We start from the raw sequence: 8443 nt of genomic DNA on the forward strand, positions 1-8443 counted from the left end.
GATATTTTGTCTTTTATTAAAAAAGCAAATGACTCAACTTTTATGGGACGGACTAAAAAGGAATACGACTCAATTTTTATGGGACGGAGGGAGTATTATATTTCTTAAAACTCGTGTCGAATCAAATGATGACAAATTATTAGAGCATCTCCAAGGAGAGAGGTAAATGGAGAGGTAAACTAATATAACTACCATATTTACCTTTTTTTCATTAAAAATCATTATCCAAGGGGAGAGATATTTGAGAAGGTATTATATTTTTTCCCATTTTGAATAGGTATCTTTATCTCTCCATCAATGGAGAGGTAAAATCTTATAACTACCATATTTGCCTTCATTTCATGAAAAACTCTTCTCCAAGGGAGAAGGTATTTGAGAAGGTATCACATTTTATATTTTTTTAATGCATTTTGTACTATTATCATTTTATGTTTAAAAAATCATTTACCTTTCGGTATACCCTTTTCCTTTGGAGTATTTCTTTTTTAGAATAGAATATTTTACTTTTTGAGAAGACATATAGAGGATATACATTTTCTATATATCTTCTCCCATTGGAGATGCTCTTAGGGACAGAAATAGTAGTAATACGTTAGGATCAGACCCGCCGAAAGGTTAGTTGTATAATCGAAGGGAGCTAGTATTTTTTCCGTCCATAAGAAATAATCATAGTATTTTTTTGTAATTTGTATTGTCCGCCAAAATCAGTATACAATTTATCTATTTATAGTATGTTTTGTATCTCTGCTATCATTAAATACATTTTGATCACTTTTTTTCTCTCTTTTTATTTTATCAATTTTTGCATTAAAAATTTTGTGCATTAAAATTTCTATTGTCAACAACGACTATTTTTCTTATATACCGTGAAATACATTTTGATAGAAGCATATTGTTGGGTCTCGGTGGCACATTAGTATAATATTGTCTGCTTTGGGCAAAGCCCTCACGGTTTTACTCTTGGTATCCCCAAAAGGCCTCATACTAATGGAGTAGTGGTAGCTCATTTATACACTTGCAAGTCTTGTTCATTCTCCTATGTGAGATATGGTTTGCTCCCTTTCAATCCTCCCCTCAAACCAAGACCACCAGACCACACAGACCACATGTCTACCCCATGTTACAGGTCACCTGGTCACCACAGGTCTTGGTCGAGACCGTCACATCGGAGAACTTGCAAGCGCAACCACCGAACCCCGAGCCATACAGGCCTAGCCCTGAACCAGGGCTCTGATACCACTGTTGGGTCTCGGTGGTGCACGCCCGAACTCCACATTAGTATGATATTGTCCGCTTTGGGCAAAGCCCTCACGGTTTTGCTCTTGGGGTACTCCCCAAAAGGCCTCATACTAATGGAGTATGGGTAGCCCATTTATACATTTGCAAGTCTTGTTCATTCTCCGATATGGGATATGTTTTGCTCCCTTTCACATATATGAAAAAGTTCACTACTGATACTGAAATACACTTTGACGGTGTCAAATGTCAAGTGGCGATTAAATAAATATAATTAAATCATTCATAATATATTACTCCCTCCGTCCATGAAAATTCGTCCCAGTTTGACCGGGCACGGGTTTTAAGAAATGTAATGGAAAGTGAGTTGAAAAGGTTAGTGGATTGTGGGTCCTACTTTTAAAGTATTAGTTTTATAATAAAATGTGAGTAGGAATGAGTTAGTGGCATATGAGGTCCACTCCAAAAATGGTAAAAGTGAAATGAGACAAATTTTGAGAGACGGACGAAAATGAAAAACTGGGACAAATTTTCATGGACGGAGGGAGTATTAAATTTCTTATAAGAAAATAGTACTACAGCATGTTATTAGTATGGACAATGGCAAAAGTTGTTGCCAGCTGATTAGAATCATAAGTGCCGGTTTTCCTTCCGACCGATCACATCCTTGATTTCATTTTCCTTTTCAGCTATACCAATTTTATACCCAATATGTTTTTATTATAACAGAAATGCCACTCAATATCGTTGCCACCAGCTTTCTCGACAGTGGGATAGAACGTGTTCTTCATCAACGGCATGTTGATCAAGCCAGTTCCACACCCACAGTCGTCGCCGGGAAATAGCAGGATATATCCTACCATATTTTGATCATGTCCCATTATAAGAGCCCTCCGTCCCATTAAATATGCAACATTAGGGAATCGGCACAGGTTTTTATATATGTAGTGTTGTTTTGTGAGTTAATGAAGAGAGAGTAAAGTAAGAGAGATGAAAAAGTAGAGATAGAGATGTTTTCATTTTAGGAAACGTTTCATTTTTAATGAGACAAATTAAAAAGGAAAACGTTTCATTTCTAATTGGACAGAGGGAGTATATTTCTTTCCGGCACGAGTTTTAAGGAATTGATGGTTGATAAGTTAAGTGGAGAAAGAATAAAGTAAAAAAGAGTAAGTGTGTTGCTTTTACCTAAAAGAGGAAATGAGTATATTTCAGTGAGACATCCCAAAAAAATGAGTCAGTTTTAATTGAACGGAAGGAATGTATAGTTATTCTAATGAAATTATAGAGTGTATTTTAAAAGAGAATTTGGCGATCCCGTTTATAGGACATAGGAGAGGACATGATCATACATACAACTATTCACGTACATATTATCCAGTACTCCAAGTATATCTAATTAAAATGATCTTTCAATCCAATGAGTATGGTCGAGTGACATGAGACTCGTTCACATTTTTGTTTTAATTCGGACATTATCATGACTGTCAAAAAAAAAAAAAGAGGTTTTTTAATAAATATAAGTAAGTGGACTATATAAGAGCCCCAAATAGTAATATTTGGGCTGTTGTTGGGCTTTATAAATGTGGGTTTCCTATTTATTGGGTTCTAACGTTCAGTAGCCTTGACAAAATATTTGATGTGCCGACTTTAACTTTTAAGGGATGGTTTCAACGTGACGTCTGATATAAAGCAATCAAAGATAATGCTCTCACTAATTGTATTAACACTTAATTTTGTTTAGGACCTTTTGTTAAATTCTCAAATAAAAATTAATTAATGATTACAAGGAAGTTATGATTTGGGAGTTCAATCAGTCTCTCCCACACACACTTTGACACCCGAATTATTTATTACATCCATCTAAAAGAATTAAATGGAACTTTAAATGTCGATACTATTTGTTGGATGAAAGAGTCATAATTTTTTATTTTAGATCATCCACCAAAATTAATCTCTTATTTTTCTGATTTTGTTATAAAACTAGTGTCATCTCCTATCAAGACTATTTTTGTATGGTTATGGTTAGTATATAATTCAGGTTTCAAAGTGTGTCTTTCACTAAAATAAATAACAATTATGATTGCAATATGACAAATGCATCAATATTTAGTACTAACATTTACATAACTCATAAGTTAAATAAGAATATTATTTGGGCCTCGTTGGGCTTTGTTTCATTTGAGGAGTTGAGTCCAGTAGCCTTAACCAGATATTTGGTGGAGTAATTCTTTTCTAAACACAGTCCTAATTTATGTTCTTTATACATAAGACATTCATAATGAGCTTCAATAATAGTTTTAGAGATATTAGAATCAAAATAAAAGTATAAAATATAACAAATAATGCTCACATAGACCAAACCAATAAGTTTGAGAGCTTTCATTTGGAAGCCCCCATTTCTTGCTAGTTTTCCAGATGAAATTTTTTTATGAATATTTACAAAGCTTATTCATTCATTCGAAATTTTCGATAAAATGAATGTTCATATAGAATTTTTAAATAATCTATAGAACTAATAATGTTAATAATAGTTTTAGATTAATTAGGATCAAAATAATTGTATACAACAATGCAAATAATCAAATAATACTAATTAACATGGATAAAAAGTTTGAGAGCTTTCATTTGGAAACCCTCATTTCTTGTTAGTTTTCTGGATTAAAAAATGTATGAATGTCTACAAAGTTTGATTATTTGATTAAACATGAGTCACGCGATGAAAATGTATTTCCTTTTCAAATCTTTAGTATATACTCCATGAGATACATTATTCATTTGTTAGGACAATGTCACTAACATACACACACTTATGGAATCTTAATTCCTTCATTTCATGCTGACGTCAGCTCTTATGTTTCTCATATGGGTAAGCTTGTTTAACGATTAAGTGTGAATTATTAAAGAGCCGTGGTTAAGTATTATTCTTATTCTATCATCATAGACTTCATTAACACTAGATAAGAATGAATTTATTGAATGAAAGACGAGTGGTTGAGTAAGATTTGGTTTTACTTGTCCCATACTACAAAAATCGATCTAATTAGCTCTAAATCATCACATGTCATGTACTATTACTTCGAAATGCAACCATCTTCCTACGTCTCAATTAAGTTGAGTCATTTATTTTCGGGATATCCCAAGTAAGTCGAGTCATTTCCTTATTTGGCAAAAAAACAAAGCGTCTAATCACACATATTTTATTCTATTCTACTTTACTCTCTTTATTACTCGTACTGCTGATTATTATAGGTCATGTTTATTGTTATATATTGTTCGATAAATGTTTTTTTTCTTAAAAACATGGTATGTGACAATGTATCTCGACTCACTTCAAGGTGCTATGATCACACTATATCTTACAATTATCCATCTCACTCCTAGATAAATTCTATTTTAACTTTATCTCATATTATATCCCAATATTATCTATATACCAATCGCTACCTAAATGGATTAGTTCTCTCTTAACATAGTATTTTGACATGAGTTGATTTATAGATCAAATGAGATTGATCAGGATGAGTTGGTTAATAGGCTGGACTTTCTCTTATGATAATGTATAAATTTTACTATCTGATTCGTAACACAAGATTATTTCATTTTATTTTTCTAATCAAATGCAATTCACGCTATCAGATTCTAAATAAAAATGGATTGTTATTCTTATACCAATCAACTGACCTAAATCTTAATGTTTGAATATTCTTGAAATATGTGCGTGATACATATAAAATTCCAGATGATTTATATTCAAAGACATTTCTATATTTCACTAACATCTCTTATTTTTCAAAAAGGACTCAACCTTCAATAATTAAAAAGAAAATATGGCATGAAAGAAGGTTTGTTATTGAAAATAGATCAAACTTTATATATAAACTAGGCTTCTCTATATATAAGAAAATATAGGAACTCTTCAAACATACACATGTATATATGTTATGTGTGAAATTATTATTATTGCTATACAAAGAAGTTTTTTTTATAGATATGAAAGTGGATTTGTGTTTAAATGACAACACCTCTTAAAGTGACACTGCACGTATCCAGCAATATTATAAACGCTATACAACAATAGTATAAACGCTACACAACGATCTATAGATTGTTGTCTAGCGTATTGGATATTGCTGGCGGAGAAAAAAAATACTGTAAATTGTTGTCTAGTGTATTGGATATTGTTGGCCGAGAAAATTTACTTTTGAACATTTTTTATGATTGTTACATGACAGCTATTTCTCGTCCACGTGTACAAATGATTGGCTAGGAATGATGGTATGATGTTATTTTAGTAGGTGTTGTCATTTTAACGCACCCATATGAAAGTGTTTATTTAGTTTATAAATATAATATCTGCTAGTACTTATTATTGTTATAAAAAGAAAATTTCACAGCAAGAGTTTATAAATATCATGTATATATCCTACTTTCATAGAAAAATTTTCTTACATTGCCGTTCGTAACAAATGATTCAATGAAAATTGCATCACAGTTTTCTGCTCATTCAAAAGAGTAAAAAATATTTGTGGTCTTTTCCTTTGATAAAATAATTAAAATTTTCCCTCTCACACGTAGATAATTAATCTGAATTAATAAATCAAAATCTTAAAAGGAAAAAAGCATTGTATTCCAAATATATCCTTTAATTAAAACATATCTCTAAATATAATTTCGCGCAGGCCATCAGATTTCACACTCCCCAAATCAGATTGCAAATTATATTTTTTTCTTAATTGCCCAAAACAAAATCCGGAGGAGTAAATTAATTATTCACATTACTTTAATTATTAATTCGATGAATGCAATTATTTCACCTGAATTTTTTTTATCATTTCTAATTTATTGATGAGAGAGTTATTTTAATTACTTGGAAATTCTAAACTCCATATAATCCCCTCTCTATCTCTCATATCCCCTCTCTATCTCTCATTGTGATAATCTTGATAATCCGTATATAAATATTACCCTAATTCTACGCCCACTCAATTTATTCACTTCCTTTTCCATCAAAATATAGTGCAGTTGACAACAGAGGGCAGATCTTGCTGCAATAATAATTCGTGCATACACAATTTACTGATTTAGTACTTAGCGAATTAAGTACAGTGTGCAAAACCAAAGACTGCACGCGCTAAGTGATATTTCATTTTTTAATTTTGCAAATCAATTTTATTATGCATTTATTAATACATAAATTATGCAAACAAAACTATAGATTTTTGTTGTATCACAATTAAATGTTTTTAAATGCACATGACTACCTAATATCACGTGCTTATTTTCACAAGCATGACTTCAAATAGAATTAAATACTGAGTCCACAGTCTAACTTTTCAGTATGGATTAATTAAATCATAATCCTATTTTTTTTTAATTCAAAGAATTAGATAATACTGCCACACTCTCACTGACTCATATAAATATCTCAAAATTCCCTACATTTCTCATCACTCACTCACTGAGATGGCTCTCGACGCTCTGACCACCGCCGCGGCACCGCCGATCAGCTTCGACGACGACGTCTCCGACTGGCCGAAATCCAAGCGCCGCGAACAATCCCAAGACGAATATCTCGCCTTCTGCCTCGTCATGCTCGCCCACGGCGGCGCCGCTCCCTCATCGTACAAGTGTAGTGTGTGCGGCAGGGCTTTCCCTTCGTACCAAGCGCTGGGCGGCCACAAGGCCAGCCACCGGGCCAAGGCTCCGGCCGAGGAAATCAATAGCTCCGCGTTGAGCCCTAGCGGGAGGCGGCACGAGTGCTCGGTTTGCCATAAAATTTTCCCGTCCGGGCAGGCTCTCGGGGGACACAAGCGGAGGCACTATGAAGGCGTGATCGGCGGCAGTGCGGCCAGGAGCCGCGTCCGGGATCTCGACTTGAACAGTCTGCCGTCGGATGAAGAAGTACTGTAGAGTGTGCTGCCGCCTTTATTCCAATAGATACTCCCTCCGTCCGCTATTCAAAAACTCAGTTTGAGTCGGTACGGATTTTAAAAAATGTGTTACACAGAAATAGTAATTGGTCAGTCGTATTAAATATTATATAGAACAAAAAATAGTATTTTAAATTGTGAATTATCCAAAAATAACAAAATATATTACTCCCTCCGTCCCAAGGAAGATGACCCCTTCCTTGGGCGGCACGGGATTTTATGCAGTTAATTTTTGTGTGTTAAGAGGAGAGAGTAAAGTAAGAGAGAGTAAATAAAGTAGAGATAAAGGTATTTCCATTTTAAGTAATAGGTCATCTTGGTTGGGACAAACCAAAAAGGAAAGTGAGTCATCTTCAATGGGACGGAGGGAGTATTACTTTTGTGGATCGTTCTAAAATGATAAAATGAGTCGATATTAGTTAATGGAATTTGTTATTGTTGTGTCGATATTAGTTATTGTGTCAATAAAATGAGTCGATATTAGTTATTAATGTTGTGTTATTAGTAGTATTTCTTTGCTATTGTTGATTTGATTGAATCAATTGCAATATAATGAGTTTCATTGAAAATTTGAGGTTGGTGAGCATCACAAACATGCAACTATAGTATATGGAAGATAAAAAGAAATCGAAATTACTCTCTATGTCCCATAGAAATTGGCCATATTTCCTTTTTCGTTTGTCCGCTAGAGATAGTCACATATCCATTTATAGTAATCTTTTTCTACTTCTTTTTTATTTTTTCATTTTATGGGCTCACCATCTACTACATAATTTCAACTACTTTTTCTCATTTTCTTTTACTTTACCAAATTACGCATTAAAACTCGTGTCAACCCTAAAGGGTCAATTTCTATTGGACGGAGGGAGTACTGTATTGGTCAGTGACACGTCTCTTGAAAATAGGGAATTATTATGATATGCTAGAAGATATACTGAAATTGTTGTTGAAAAATAGAAACCCCACGTGATAAAATCGTAAGATGTTACAAGTTGTGTAGCCACCAATTGTGTGCCTCCTAATTTATTGTTGTTGAAATATTGATCAAGTAAATTTTAGGTACTTCTAATTCTCTTTTATTGCGCTTTACATGTCACCTTTATTTAGCTGCATGTGCTCTTAGAGCATCTTCAATGGCTTTAGGCCAGCCATAGACTAACCACAGACTGACCACTCTCTCTCCCTGCCATGTTATCAGCACTAAAATTCCACCTGTTACATCATCATTTTATTCAAATAGGCTAGCCTAAGGCCAGCCACAGGCTAGCCGCAAT

The 8443-nt window shown here is 33.6% G+C and overlaps 1 pseudogene; it reads left to right on the forward strand.

Moving 5' to 3' along the window:
* The first annotated feature begins 6702 nt into the window (after positions 1-6702).
* On the forward strand, positions 6703-7149 carry LOC125220601 (zinc finger protein AZF3 pseudogene; annotated as a pseudogene).
* The last annotated feature ends 1294 nt before the right edge of the window (positions 7150-8443 follow it).

The sequence above is a fragment of the Salvia hispanica genome, chromosome 1 (assembly GCF_029641045.1).
Source record: "Salvia hispanica isolate PSC_SH4W2 chromosome 1, Shi_PSC_v1, whole genome shotgun sequence".
Taxonomy (NCBI): Eukaryota; Viridiplantae; Streptophyta; class Magnoliopsida; order Lamiales; family Lamiaceae; genus Salvia; species Salvia hispanica.